We start from the raw sequence: 16,311 nt of genomic DNA, 5'->3' as shown, positions 1-16,311 counted from the left end.
GTGTCACTAGGAAAATTTCCAGTCGTTCTTTGTGCCATTTGTTGAGCAAGTTGACCCACTTGAGTTTCTAGATTCTTTATGGATGCAGAGTGATTTTTCTGGATGGCTCTTGACTCTTCAATGAAAGAATTTGTGGTTGTCACTAATTTCTCCATGGCACTCTCCCAAGCAGCCTTTCTAGGTGGAAATTGGTTCGTTTGAGCTTCTTGTTGACCCTGAGAACCACCTTGCTGATCTCTCCAGGAAAAATTTGGATGATTTCTCCAACCAGGATTGTACGTACTAGAGTATGGGTTATTCTGCCTGTTGTTATTACTCACAAAATTCACCCGTTCTAGTTCTTCTACCTCATTGTCATCCAGTGCTTCACAGACTCCAGTTTTATGTGCTCCTCCACAAAGGTTACAACTAGTCTGCTTTAGTAATTTGACGGGGGCCGCTTGTGGTTGTATATTTAGAGCTGCCATTCCCTTCTTTATCTCAGTGGCGATAACCTCTTCCATCTTCGATAGTAGCTTGCCTGGAGCTAACCCATCCATAACATTCAATTCCATTACACCACTTGTTGAACCACCACTTCTGTCATACAACATCATCTGTTCATTTGATGCCATGATCTCAATAATCTTTCGTGCTTCTGTTGCGGTTTTGTAATTCAAAGAACCACCAGTTGTGGCATCCAACATAATTCTAGTGCTCGGCCTCAAGCCATTACAGAATATTTGCATTTGGGCAGTGTCGTCATAAGCATGATTAGGACATCCGGCTAGTAAGTTTCTGAATCTCCTGTAAGTGTCACGAAGAGATTCCCCCTCTTTCTGTTTGTAACCTGTGATTTCTTGCCTCTTTCTAACGAACATGGCTGGGGGGAAATATTGTTCCAAGAACTTATCCTCAAGATCATCCCATGTGGTGATGCTGTCGGCGGGGAATGAAAGAAACCACTCCTTAGCATCATCTATCAAAGAGAATGGAAATAGCTTCAATTTCTTGGTTTCCTCAGATAAACCATCCACCTTCACTGTTTCACATAATTCAAAGAAATTTGTGAGGTGTCTATTAGCGTCTTCGTTATGTCTACCGGCAAAATGAATTTCCCTCAACTCTCGGTATAGAGCAGGACTTATTTCAAACTTATTGACTGTAACCGGTTGGTGATGAATGGGTAATCGAGCACGATTTCTAATTCGATTCCCATATTCTCCGAGAGTACGTTCTGGTGGTGGTGGGTCGGCCATTTCAGTAAATATGACACAATCACCCAAAACCTCTTCTTCCCCAACTAAATGTCTTTCCCTTTGTCTCATTTCTCGAGCTGCCTTTCTATGTGCTTTCGCTGTTTTTTCAATTTCTGGATCAAAGATAAGTTCTGCTGAGGACTGGCCTCGCATACAAGGTTAGACAAATTATGAGTAATGAACAGTTAAAGAAAGATAAATAATTAAGTGAAAATAAGAGAGTTTTAAACCAAATTTTTTTTTTAAAATTAGAAATAAAATAAAGGAAGAAATTTTATTGCAGAGCAAAAAATTTCAATTCAGTAAATAAACTAAATTCAATAGTGAATTGGCAATCCCCGGCAACGGCGCCAAAAACTTGATAGCATTTCAGCAAGTGTATTGATTCGTTGCAAGTAATAATAAAACGGTAGTACCGAGTGTCGAACTCAAGGATTGCGTTTTACTATTGAATTATATTTGATTACTAAAATTGAACAAAAAGGTTCTCAAGTTGATTGAAATAATATTTAAAATTGACAGCAGTAGTAAAATTGATCTTTAATAAATTGGGAAAAATGTCAGGGATGAGTTTCACTTCGAATCCAACCTTGGTGTCTAATTTGATCCTAGTTATTGAATTCCTTTATTGAATTATTACCGAATTCTCTTTATTATTCTTGCCCTAATGTCTTAGTGACAGAACCTTTAATTCCAAAGTAACCCCTAATTCCTTAGTGGATTTAAGATTAGAATTAAGCATTACCGTATATAAATTCTCTTGTAAATTATTGCTTTGCAACTAATTTAATTGGTTTCATGACCTGCATCTATCCCTAGACTACAAATTCATGAATTTCTCATCTCAAGCATTCGTAAAGTCCACTTCCGTTTCAAAATACAAATCGTAGAACATTTTAATGTTGATCAAGCAATAAAAAGCATTAAGCACAGAGATGAGAAAAACAATTCAATAAACTCATTCATATAACTAGAAATCAAATCAGAAAAATAAGGGTTTCATCTGGTTACACTCATCCCTAACAAATAGGGTTTAGTTACTCATGACAGAGATACAAAAGATAAGGATTAAAGAAGAATTACAAGAATGATTCATGGATGATTCTTGATAAGACTGCTTCAATCGCGTTAGAAACGGCCGTCTTTGAGTTTCTATGCTAGGGCACAAGTCTCCCAAGTTCCCCAGAGTCAAAAAGATCCCTAAAACAGTAAAAATCTGCGTTTTTATGATTCTGGGGCGCGTCGCGCGCCCCAGGCGCGGAAAAACGCGCTCCAAGCGTGCATTGGCAGAGCCTGATGCTGAGAAATGCGCTCCAAGCGCTCAGGACGCGCTCCAGGCGCATTTCATCTGTTGTCTGATGTATTTTGCATTTTTCTCATCTTTTGCTTCTGAATGTGGTCCCGGTGTCTTCATGAAAGTTGTAGATATGGATCTTAGCTTTCATTAGCACTTGGAATGACACTAATTGGACATCTAGAACTCCAGATATGGCTGAAATACTCCACATATATCATGTTGATTTTTCACCAAAATTCAGCACTGCACTAAAACAAAACGCAATGTAAAATTACGACAAATTCCTACTTAATCAGCGAAATAAAAACAAAAAACATTTTATTAACTCAAAGAACAAAAATCAACAAATTGTATTAAATAAATCCTTAATTTAACTGATGATTGAGGATAAATAAGACTAAAGCAGTGGGAAAATATGCATATGATGAAGAGTCATCACGTATATGTGTCTCGGGTTGAGTTGAGGGGATCTATGAGGACTTGGCCATTCATGAATTGTCCGTCCACTCTTGTAGTGGCATAGTATCAGGCCTCCTAACCAAGTACTTCAGAGTAGAATGGTACCAAATGAGGAAGTATAGAGTGTAGGACATGCATACCATTTCATTATTTTGATTGTCTTATTATGAATGAATTTGATAAGTCGTTGATATTATACACTTGACTGTTTTTGAGATTGTGATAATTTGATTGTTTGGGTGTTCTCCTCGTGTATTTTATACTGTTACATAATTTCGATACTCACCCCTCGTTATTTGTGTTTGGCGTTTGCGATGGACGCAGACAAGTTGTAAGTTGCAGGTGATGACTAGTACCATCGGAGAGACGGAAGTCATCATGTCCAGAAGACTCTATTTATACGCATTGTATTGATGTTATTTTGAGTATTTTTATTTTGGGAATTCCCGCTCTGATAGTGACATCGGGTGGGGACTATATTTGCACTACATTTAAAACATAAGTATGTGCACTTCAAAAAGGATTATGTTATTTGATATTATGATTTCGATGTCATTATGTTTGATGGAAATTTTAGATTATGTGACATGTTTATGATTACGTGATACTCTTTATAAAAATAAAAATTTATTTGGGGTTTAGGGTGTCACAATTCAAGTGTTTATTTGGAGGGTTGACAACAACCTTTTATTTTAAGTTGGAGTCGTTATTAATTTTCCTTTTTATTGTTTGATTTTTTGACGATATTTTGGTTGTAACAACTGAATTAAGAGACTAGTAAAATCGTTGTATTCAAAATTAGAGTGAGCAATATCCCTTATTTTGTTTGCATTTATTTTTGTCAATACCTCCCCATAATACAAAAATGAATGAGAATATTATATCTCAAAGATAATGGCCAATATTTAAGGATCCCTTGATATTATATCAACTTAAATGCTATTATATCAAAGGAGATAATGATACAGAAATAATCAAGGATCCCCAAAATACATAAATAGTCAAGGATACATAAATACAGTTGCAAAAAATATTTATGTTAAATTTTCATTGTTGAATATATATAAATATATATAGTATATAAATATTTAGAAATGATGGACAAAGTCATGTCTTTTGAATTTTGGTCAGTTTTATTTTACTGAAATTATTTAAATTTAATTTATTCTTTTATAATATTAATTGACATGAAATTAAAATAATTCATTTGCAATTTTTTGTATTTGATGTATACTTATAATTATTTGATGATTAATATTTTGTAATTGTTATAAATTTTAGATTTCGGTTTTGAAAGCTAAATGTTAATCATTATGATTACTCTATTAATATTAATAATAGGTTGAATGTTTGTAAATTAAAATTTTAATAATAAGTTTTTTTTTCTTCACAATTACCACAAAGATGCATGATTAAAATGATTGAGTGAGACAACAAAAAAGTAATAAAGTAAAATATAAGGTGAATATATTTCCAACTATTTCACTTTAATCATTTTTAGTTTCCGCAATAAAGTAATATATTTTGTAACTCAATTGTATATCAATTGAGTCTATCTCTTAATTTCAATTATCAAATATATTACTTCAACATTTGGCTTATCCAATGATCTCAATATTAATATGTTACTTTATTTATTCAAGTCATTCGTCTAAATCGGTACTTCTCTTCGAATTATATTGGTACAATTGTATATATATTATTGATATAAATACTAAATTGAGACAAAAAACTTCATATATTTTTTTTTAGATCCATTTAAATTAAATAAATAAAAATATAACCGCACAAGGTAGGGGTTAACATCTAGTTTAAAATAATTTCAATGTAACCTTTAACAAGAAGATTATATTATGTTGTGAGATGTAATTAGACGAAAGTATTAAATGGTTTTATGTAGTAATAGTTAATTAATTTTTTATTAATTACAGAATTTATGGAGAAATTTGAGAAGTGGTATCGGGTAAAAAGGGATGAAAGTGCTCCCTTCCGTAACAAACAGTTTTCAAACACATAAAAGTAGAAAATTGCTAAAAAGAAGGAAACTAATGACAATCATACTCCCCTGCACCACAATCACATATATCACACTCACTTTCATCACTCATATGATATTTCAGCGAAACAATTATCAATTTATTATAATTTTATTTATAGATTTTAGATTGTTGTTAAGTTTTTGTTCTCCTTCAAGTTTTTATTATTTGTTGAGAAACATTAATGTTGTTGCAAAAAGACCCAACAAAGATTGTGTCATATAGTACTAACTTAAGGGCTGATTCCTTTTTCTTGTGGCTAATTCCATTTGCATTTTTTGTACTTGTTTATTTGTCAAGACATAGACCATTTTAAATGTTACCATACCAGTATAAGTTGTAACTGTTAGATTCATACATGGATAAATTTGTATGTATCCTTTGCAATTTAGCAATATACCTATAGGCTATAGCTCTAATTGTTATCTTTACGATGAGTGTATTTGAATTGATTTTATATGGTGCAATTTAAAAGAATGGAATGAAATTTAATGAGCTAGTTAACCAAAATACACTAAATCGCATGAATAAATTCTTATTTAGCAGTTCAAGGTTCAGACTATGGATGAATTTGTGCTGTTAATTGAAGTTGGTGTATTCCAAAAATGGGAGGGCAGTTTGGGGACTTCATTAAAAACAGAGGGAAATGGTGTATTTAGGAAAGAAAATGTTTGTGAACAGTCGAACCATGCCTCAAACATATGACTTTAACGAAAGGTCCACCCATTAACTATTACTAATGGGTTCAAATCCAGTACCCCTCATTATCAATCCATCTTGGTTATTGTATGAAATGGATTCCCTGCACGAGAATCTTAGTCAACTTATTAATTGGATGGTTGGAATTTTGAGATCTGAATTTATTGACTGTGGATATGAGTTGTTTGGTCTTTACATTGATGGTTATGATCGAACGAGATGGTGATTGTATTAATAGTTAATTTGGCTTTAAATCTTATGCATTGTATTCATGTTTAATTTCTTTGTTCATACAGATGCAACATTTTGAAATATTATCCGATTATTGTATTTCTGCTATGAATGCATTTAATGGAATTATGTTGTGCTGTTGTTTATTTGAGTTGTTTTTTCATGATACCTTGGGTGCTATTTGCTGTTTAGGTTAATTAAGTTACAATTAATATATGAGTACTAGTGTGTCCCTTGTATTTTATTTGTTGAGAATGGCTCCAAATCAACATAAAGAACCAACATAGTTTAAGTGTTTTGTGGATTTTTCTGTTAATGCATATTGGTTTTGCCTTGCTTAAATAATTTGACGAGCAGAGTTGTTTGTTGGGAATTCTTGGTTAATCTAGTATGAATTGATTATTATTGTAAATTCTTGTTGACACAATTTGGTTCAATTAATTTAATCTAGTCGTTTAGAATTATAGGAAGAAATTGCATCCATGCATGTTTATGCTATAGAACTGGCTTAGTATTGGGTGAAATTGTTTTGATTTTTGAACTTAATGAAGTGTAACAAAATGCACATGTAGACAGTAATAGGATTTGAGTTGTCTTAGAAGGAGGGTTCATCTCTGAATAAGGATTATGACAGAAAAATTTGTGATGAGACAAAATTAAGTGTACTGCAGAGTTTTTATAATGTGTGATTGGTTTTAAGGTGGAGATGATAAATTTGATAATGTTTTTGAAATTGAATGAATGTTAATTGTTTGAGTCACCTTGGCTGCTCCCTAAACCTTCTATTTTCATCATTAGTAGAGAGGTAATGCAATGTCAACATTCTTCACATCACAAGTGTCCTTCGTATCATCACCAAACTCATACATCTAATTTTTTTTATGTATTAATATATTGTTTTCCTTTACATTTTCCGTTTTTTTTTTTAATTATAGATGTTTACTTTGCAACATGTTTCTATGTTCTAATTAAATTTTATGGTGCCAATTTTACCAAAATAGTGAATTGAAACTGATGTTCAATGTAACTATCATGAGCCTAGAATTACGAATGGTCCTATTTTTTTCACGTTAAAACTGAACCAACGTAAAGGTGGGTTAAATAGTCAATTTTCTTAGAAATTATGCAAATATAATATTTTATATATGTATATTGTGTTCCTAAGTGTATTTAATTAAAAGAAAATGACATTCCTCTTTTTCTTAGAGATCCAGTTGGTTGTTCCCCATTTAAACAATCAAAATAAGTGATATAAGATACAGAGATTCTGATAAGTTACAATTTTTAAGATATTCATATAATGAGACATATATTTGAGATTTGAAATTGCTGCAAAAAGGAAATGACATTTATCTAAGAAATGACAGAGACAAGAATTATTATTATTTATATAAAGGATACGATTTGAGTTTTAACACTGTCACCTTGAGGATATATTATACATTGCAGATAGTTAGTTATTTTGATGAAATTATATATATGAGATAAGACATCTATGTCAAATTTTTTTGACATAGATGTTTCAAAGCATTGTCAAGTTAATTTTTTATGTAGAAATATGATTCTTAGAATGTGATTAAGATCATTTTACCGTTGTATGTTTTTCAGAAGTAGTTATGGATCACAATTGAAAAATGCTAATTGTTTGAGTGAAGAGTATGAAAATGGAGTTGAAGAGTTTTTACAATTTGCTTTAAAAAAACTTCCTGAAAGTATACGAAGTCACCTTGTTATTAAAAAAAATCTTTTGAGAAAATAAGAAGTCATCTTGCTTTAAAAAAACCTTTTACAATTGTCTTTGTGTTATTTGTTTGAATGAAAATACATTACATTTGAAGAAAATACGAAGTCATCTTATTTGTTCTGGAATTGATTTGAACTATACTAGATGAATATGACATGGTGATTCGTTAAACATGTCAAATACCTCAGAAAAAGAGGAAGCTAATGTGGATATGAGCAATCAACTAGAGGACATGATATTGGACAAAAGTCTTTTAATCGTACACATGTATATGATAATTTGTGTAGTGAAGAGGAATATACATTGTATCCGGGTTGCACTAGCTTCACATGGTTGTTTGCGGTGCTGAGATTGTTCAACTTGAAGGCGAGAAATGGATGGACAGATAAAAGCTTCACCGAATTATTCAAATTGTTGAAAGAAATGCTCCTATAAGGTAACACATTGTCGAATCGTAATTATGAGGAAAAGAATATATTGTGTCCAATAGACATGGAGTATAGGAAAAGACATGGATGCCCTAATGACTATTTATTATATAGAAATGAGTTTGAAGAATTCAATAAGTGTCCTAGGTGTAGACTATCATGCTACAAAGTGAAGGATGGTGATTCCATTTATGACGAAAGTACAAAGAGGCCTCATGTGAAGTTGTTATGGTATCTTCCAATAGTCTAAGGTTCAAAAAATTGTTTGCTAATATCAATGATGAAAAGAATGTAAGATGGCATGCCGATGAGAGGAAGCGTGATGGACAACTCCGCCATCCAGTTGATTCTTTGCAATGGAAGAAAATTTATGATTTGTACCTGGAGTTCAGAAATGAGCCAAAGAACCTTAGGCTTGGACTTGCTACAAATGGAATGAATCCATATGGAAACTTAAGTAGTAATCATAGTTCATGGCTCGTTCTACTAGTTATCTACAACCTACCTCATAGGATTTGCATTAAGCGTAAATACATTATGTTATCTATGATGATTTTAGGTCCAATACAACCTAAAAATAACATAGATGTTTATCTAAGTCCATTGATTGAAGATTTCATAATGCTTTGGAAAGGTGTTGATGTGTTTGATGGGTATTACCGTGAATATTTTAAGATGCGTGGAATGCTATTTTGCACCATCAATGACTTTCCTGCATGTGGAAACTTGTGTGGCTATAGTGTTAAGGGACATAAAACATGTCATATATGTGAAGAAGGCACATGCTACCAACAATTAAAATATGGAAGATAAACTGTTTACGTTGAGCATAAAAAATTTCTCAAGTCTAATCACCCATACCGTAAGTTGAGAAAAGCATTTAATGGACACCAAGAACATGAAATTTTCCATAAACCCTTAATTGGAGAGCAAGTTTATCAACGGGTTAAGGATATCAACGTTATCTTTGGAAAGAACCGAAGACAGACAGATGAGAAAAATTTATGGAAGACGAAGTATGTGTACTTTGATCTTCCTTATTGGTCTAGTCTAGATGTAAGACATTGTCTTGATGATGCGTATGGAGAAAAATTTGTGTGACAGTGTAATTGGAACACTTCTCAACATCCAGGGGAGAACAAAGGATGGCTTAAATTCTCATCTTGATATGGTTGAGATGGATATACGACAATAATAAGCTTCACAATCAGCAGGTAAAAGAACATATTTGCCTCATGCTTGTCATAGATTGTCAAAAAAAGATAGGATAGGCTTTTGTGAGTGTTTACGGGGAATAAAAGTGTCGCATGGCTACTCCTCAAATGTCAAGAGTCTTGTCTCAATGAAAGATTTGAAATTAGTTGGCTTAAAGTCTCACGATTACCAATGGCTTTATGTGGCATATTTCCTAAAATAGTAAGAGATGTCTTAACTAGGTTGTGTATATTCTTCAACGCTATTTGTAGCAAAGTCGTTGATCCTCAAAATTAAATGAGTTGGAAAATGAAGCTGCTATTACCTTGTGTCACCTAGAAATGTATTTTCCTCCTTTTTTAACATCATGGTTCATTTAATTAGGGATATTACATTATGTGGTCAATTTTATTTGAGGTGGATGTATCTAGTTGAGTGATACATAAATTTTTTAAAAGGATATGTGAAGAATCCACACCAATGTGTAAAATTCCGCAAGTGTACGGATTTGCCAAGTAGTATATATAAGATTATCGTATCTATCTAGATTAATTTAACAACTATCAAACTAATCATGATTTTATATTATTTAGACTAAGAAAAACATGTTGGTTTGTGATAACAAAAAAACATAAAGATAGCATAAAAAAAACGAGAGTATATAACAACACAACTTTGACTTAATGGAAATAAAACATAGGGTCATGGTTTCACTTGTAATATCAATACCTCAAATTCTAGTTTTATATGAATTTTTATTTATTTTCTCAATTATCAATCCCTCTTTAAAACTATTAAAAAAGATTTGTCATTCAATGTAATATTTTTTTCTTGAAATTAAGTCTTTGATTGATCATACAAAAAATATAATTAAGAGAAATCATAAAGAACCAAGAGGTTGAGTGATTCAAAGATTAGTATCTATGTTTCATCATACAAGAATCCTAATCTCAATTATCTTATAGATCTACTAATTAATTGTAGTTGGTCACTAGTCAATTGATTGATTAAGGCATGCAAAGGTTGGTCATCCCAAACATGTAAATAAAACAATAAAATAATTTAATTGAGATAAACAACAAAAATATAAGACAAAACTAGAATTTGAAATTAAGAGATAGTAAAAAGGTATCTTAATCACAAGATTCATCAAAACCTAGAAGAGAGCTTAGTTACTCATTGACATATTGAAAATAAAATATATAATAACACCCTCAAAGAATATGATTTTTTTTTGCTCCAAAATTTGAGATACTTTATTCGAGCTCCAAACACTTCTAAGTTTCCAAGTTGTTTCTCCTTATTTTCTCTTTCTCTAATTTTTCTGCTTCCAATTTTTTTTTTCTGTGTTGCTCATCTTCCTTCTTTCGTAACATTTTCTTATCATAAAATTCAATTTTCTTGAAGTGTGCAACAAACCTACTCTTGCACTCATAAGCTAAAATATTAAACTTGATATTTTTGCACTAAAAACTTAGTTTATTTGACCAATTTGAATTATTTTATCATTTCATGATCAATTATGCAAATATAATGAATAAATAAGACGAAGTTGAAATCAAAACTATAACATAAGATAAAATAGAGTGCAAATATGCTTTTAAAATCCTATAAAAATAGGTTTATCACACACCGTCCTGAAGATCTATTGTTGAAAGGTACATAGCAAAAGAAGTTATTGAGTTTTGTTCAGAATGTATGTCGAAAGTAGAAGCCATAGGAATTCCTAGATCTCGTCATGAGGGAACATGTGTGGGTAATGGTATACAAGGCTTAAAACTTAAGAGCATGGGACAGAAGGAAGTACTTCAAGCACATTTGTATATATTGAATAACACTGATGAAGTTCAACCGTACCTTTCTACTCATAAAAGCATTGAGAAGAAAAATATCCTATATTGAATGGAAAATGGTTGTTGAATGAGCATAAGAAGACTTTCTTAAAGTGGTTTAAAGAAACCATTTTAACCAACAATACATTTTCTGATGCATTAAAATGGCTAGCAAATGGGCCTTACTTTTATATCATAACTTGGACTGGCTACGATCAATTAATGTTACATTCTACCCAAAGAATTAGGATGACAATAGTACCATGCAAAATAGTGGGGTTATGGTCGTAGTTGAGTCCATGCATTTCTTTATTTCAAGAGATAAAAACCCTGTTACGGCACTCATACGTTACTTTGGGACCATTGAAGAGATTTGAAATGTCGATTTCATTAAATTTAAAGTGCTTGTTTTCAAATGAATAATGAGAGAGACAGAGAGAGAAGCAAAATGATTTCTGAGATACTAGAGGGAAAATGGAAAATGGGAAGTAAGGGAAATGGGTTTACCGAAAAATGAGAGAAATAGGAAAAAAGGAAAAACCATTTCCAAATGAAAACTGGAGAATATTTTTGTGCATTTAATTTTTTTACAAAAGAGTATAATATTTTTGTGAGAAAATGTGACACCTTAATGGAGCTAATAGTAGTTTTAGTGATCAATAAAAAAAACATCACAATATTTGATTGTCATAGTAGATTTCTTTTTTTGTAGTGAAGTATAATAATTTTTTTTTACTTCTATAGTACATTTAAAAGTTAATATTTTTTGATATTATCAAATTAAATCACTAATAGTTGAATAATATGTTATCTATGAATGAGTTTAACCATAGTTTACATTTGTTACTATCAAATTTTTAAATTTTATCTTTTAGGACTATTTTGAAATAAAGTTTTTTGTTATGTTAAAATTAAAATCATGAAAATAATGTATCTAACTACTGACGTCAAAATTGAATAGATAAATATATCAAAACTATTAATTTAATCAATTTACTGTAGTAATGCTCACGTGGACAAATTAAGAAAAATGATTGGTCAAAATATAAATAGTACAGATACACTTTTTTTATAGTACCTTAGAACTTGTCTTATTATTTTTATTTTTTATAAATAATAATTTTACTTTATTTATATTTATATAAATAAAAATACTTAAATAGGCACGAAATTTCACAAGAAGTTTACCTGCGAAAGTTTCTTAAGATCTAATTAAAATAAATTTTGCTGAGAAAAATTTCTGCAGATATTGCTGCGTGATGCTTTCAATTTTCTGTGGAATTATAATCACATATAAATCCGCATCAACAGGAAAGTAAACCTAATCTTCATGTATTACCTGCGGAATTAATTTCGCAGGAAATTCTAAATGAAAAACTATGACTTCTTATAGTGTTGTGATATACCACTAAATCAATTGCATTGATTGTGGGGAAAGGGTGACCAAAACGCAATCACTATTCTAGAGAATGAATATTTTGCTGGTACAGAGATGGATAAAAGCAACCTTAATGGTAGTATATTATGGATGAAACGTGCAACACTGTTAAAGGTTGAAGACTTGCGATGCGAGCCAAGTTACTGATTTTATGGAAGTTTTGGGTAAGTGAGGGTTGATATCGTTTAGCATAGAATTCTCTGAGTTTTCTTTATTTTCAATGGAAGATCATAGAAGTATCCAATCAATTAATTCTTGGAATGATCATGGTTATCTAAAAATCTTCACACAGACGCCATATTTTAATCCCAAACCGTGACATCAAGCAACCTTCTATGTTTGGATATAGATTACTGATCTTGCTTAAGAATATTGGGATCCTAATATTATATTTACCATTGCTAGCAGTTTCCGCACACCTATTTGTATGGATAATATCTCTAGGAAATAAATATTTGGTAGATCCTTTGGGCACTATGCCCAAATATTGGTTGATGTTGATTTGGCTGCTCAACTTTGTTACAACGTATTAGTTGAAAGAAAACATTTTTCTTTTTTTTGGGCAACGGGAGTATGAGATCCTTCTTGATTTTTGTACGTATTGCAAAAGTATTGATCATTCTATTAATTCTTTAAAAAAAATAAAGAGCTAACAATAAATATAATGATATGGAAAGTGGAGATAGAAGGATGAAAAAGAAAAAATAACATCTAAAGCATATTTTTATTCCTGTGAAAGATACTAGTGTTGTTGGTAATGTAACTGGAGAGATACATGTGTTGATCGGTCTCTTAGTAACAATCATAAGAATAATTATATCAGTTTGTAGATAAGGAAGGTTACAAAGATAATAAATAAAAATACTCAAACATTAATCTTGAAAATAATGATGAATTTGCAGATGAGGAATCCAACATAGAAAATAATAAAGAGGCCCTTAGAATGCATTCTTCTTTCTTGCATACTAATGTCAACTATAATCATGCTCAATAACACCCTCGAAAGGAATGTAATAGTAGTAAAAAGGAGAGTATTGATGAACATGCTAGCCATAACTCTGCCACTTCTTTTTTTTCGTAGATGAAGAGAATGTGGATGGGAAAATTAAGGTCGTATAGAATGTGTTTCATATATATCCTTAATAATAGTAATAACATTCCAAAGGTATTGCAAAATGATATTGAGGCCTTGAATTCTAATTGGGCTAACATGATTGATGAAGATAGAGCCAATGATTATGTTGAAATTATGTTGTCTAAGTCTTAAAAGAAAAGGAGTAGAAAAAAACAAAATGCTCTTGCACCTAAGATCACAAGCACCCATACTAGGGCTAGTTCCAAGAACCTGTCCAAATGAATTATGTAGCATAATGTTGTGGATTTTAATATGACTGCAATGTTTGCTTGTACTAATTGCATTGCAATGAGAAAACTACGTGGCCGCGTATCACAAATGAGCATAATCATCATGATTTTTCTTGGTCTTTCATAGGTGATTTCTATACTATTTAGGGTGCCGTTGAGTTAGAGGCATACATACTCCTTCAAGGATACATATGGAGTAGTTTTTGAAATGGGCCAGCTGCAAATGCCTTATTCGCCCACCTACCAAAAGGGCTCAATACACTTGGTTAAATGGGAGAAAGGGTCATACTCAGATTGAGAAGAAATGAGATAGAATGATCTGTAATCATAGTTGGTTGGACACTTGTAGTGTTAGTTCTTGCCTTACAGTCACCAAATCAAACTCTGATCATTATCCCATCATGTCAACTTACAAATAAATGAAATTATACATATTTTGAACTTATCTCCCAAAATTAAAGGTACTAAAAAACATAAGAAATGGAGGTTTGAATTGTTTTTATTATTTTTTAAAATCTTCTTAGATGATTTTAAATATATTATTTATCAAAAACTTATCTTTTAGTTAAAACAAAAACACGAATGTAGGCCAGAGGAATGTCTTGCTCACTCTATTTTTATCAGACGATTAATCACCTGATTTGTCTTTAGGTGCTTTGATCAATTCTGATTCTTCTACTCATTGCTTCAGAAGTTTAGCCATTAGAAGCTTGGACTACATCCATTTGTTAAAACATTTCATATGTGATTTATCTTTTTATTCAAAGGACAGGTTTCACATTGTAATGCGAATCCAGAGCTTTGATCAAGACAACTTTCTTCAAAGTTATGCTTAGCTCTTCTACTAGTAAACATATTTATTTGTTCATTAGTTCAAGATAACTTTCTTGATGACAATATGGTTTTTGTGCTTTGCACATAAACATTAATCACTAAGTCACAATATTTAATGTCATTCATGTCAGATAGTCAATAACATAGATTCTTGTTATATCATTAAACAATTTGCACACTTAAGGTAACCAGATATTGGATAATTGCTCTTTTACTTTGTTATCATCAAAACATCAATAGTAGGTAATTGTATATGAACCAATCTAGTTCTCACAAGACTATATCAATGTGGTAAAAAAAGTTTGGAATGATCCCATGGCACTACAGTGAGACGTGAAAACACCTGATCCTATTCCGACCTCGATACGGAATCGTCTTGCACCATATGTATTGAAATTGTTCAGGAGACATGGTAAAAGCCTGGTAAATGGATAAGAATAAAACTTGTAAATGCAGATGAAGCGCAAATAAGCATTAATGCATTAAAAGAGAGAGATTGCCAACCTCTAGGGAGCGCACCAAGGCTGCCAAGCTTGTTATTCTCTCTCTCATATGTACCATCTAATGGGATTAGTGCCATAATGTGGTACCAAAGGTAGATCCTGAAATCATATTTGAGAGCAAGGAAGGTGAAGTGATCCCTAATTCCCTATCACTAGAGAAAATAGGAATCGAAGGAGATCAACCCGACAGAATAGAAAGGCAAGTCTGTAACAGAAGCAAGCTCGCTAGCAAGCCATTGTGGATTCTCTTGCAATTTCATTGCCTTTATTTGATTGGCAACCTAGTTGATGCCTAAAATATGCTTTATTCCCTCCTCTTTCATTTCCCATGTTAAATATGTGCAATAAGTTCCTTCACACCAATCGTAATGTGGCAAAAAGTATGTTTTCAAGGGTAGCGGGTCACAAGAGGCCTTTGACTGCTGGCCTGAGAGAAGGCGGCCTCCCTCAGGAAACATGGCCTAATTTATCTTCTTTCTTTTTTTATTACCTTCTTTTAAGAAAAGTGAAGGATTATGCACGTGGAATACTCCTTTCCATTTCTTCTTTCTTTTCTTTAAGGGAGCTGTTCCAGAAGTTGCACTTTCTTTCGATGTTGGTCCAGGCCCCCTATCCATTGGCATTGAAGTAGGCAAGGCAAATCCATCTGTTCAATCAGCTGGTTCTAGGTCAAAAGCTAGTGTAAAATAAGTATTTCTCGTCCTAAGCCCTAAAAGTGCTTCTGCCTTACCTAGAGTTGAAGTTACCATTGGATGCCTTTGAGTTCCAATCTCAGTAGTGGTTTTCCCTATATGTGCAGGGGAATAGTTAGTTGCAACTGTCAGATAAGATAAAAGTGCTTTAAAATTGGAGAAAGATTAATTTGATTATCCCAAGGGAAAATGAATGGGAAAAGGGCATCTTAGCTACCCTTCAGGCTAATTATAAGAATAGGATGACTTACCTTTACTGTAAGGCTTTTTGGAAGCCTGCTCCGAGTAAACTCGCGATTCTTTCTTTTAGGCTGACAATTC

At 32.1% G+C, this 16,311-nt stretch overlaps 1 pseudogene; it reads left to right on the top strand.

The window, feature by feature from the left end:
* The window catches only part of LOC140919420 (uncharacterized), a 24,968-nt pseudogene extending 13,391 nt beyond the window's left edge, over positions 1 to 11,577 (top strand).
* Positions 11,578 to 16,311: the final 4,734 nt, after the last annotated feature.

Source organism: Cicer arietinum, chromosome 2 (assembly GCF_000331145.2).
Source record: "Cicer arietinum cultivar CDC Frontier isolate Library 1 chromosome 2, Cicar.CDCFrontier_v2.0, whole genome shotgun sequence".
Taxonomy (NCBI): domain Eukaryota; kingdom Viridiplantae; phylum Streptophyta; class Magnoliopsida; order Fabales; family Fabaceae; genus Cicer; species Cicer arietinum.
The sequence above is the reverse complement of the archived record's forward strand: the minus strand, read 5'-3'. Positions and strand labels throughout refer to the sequence as shown.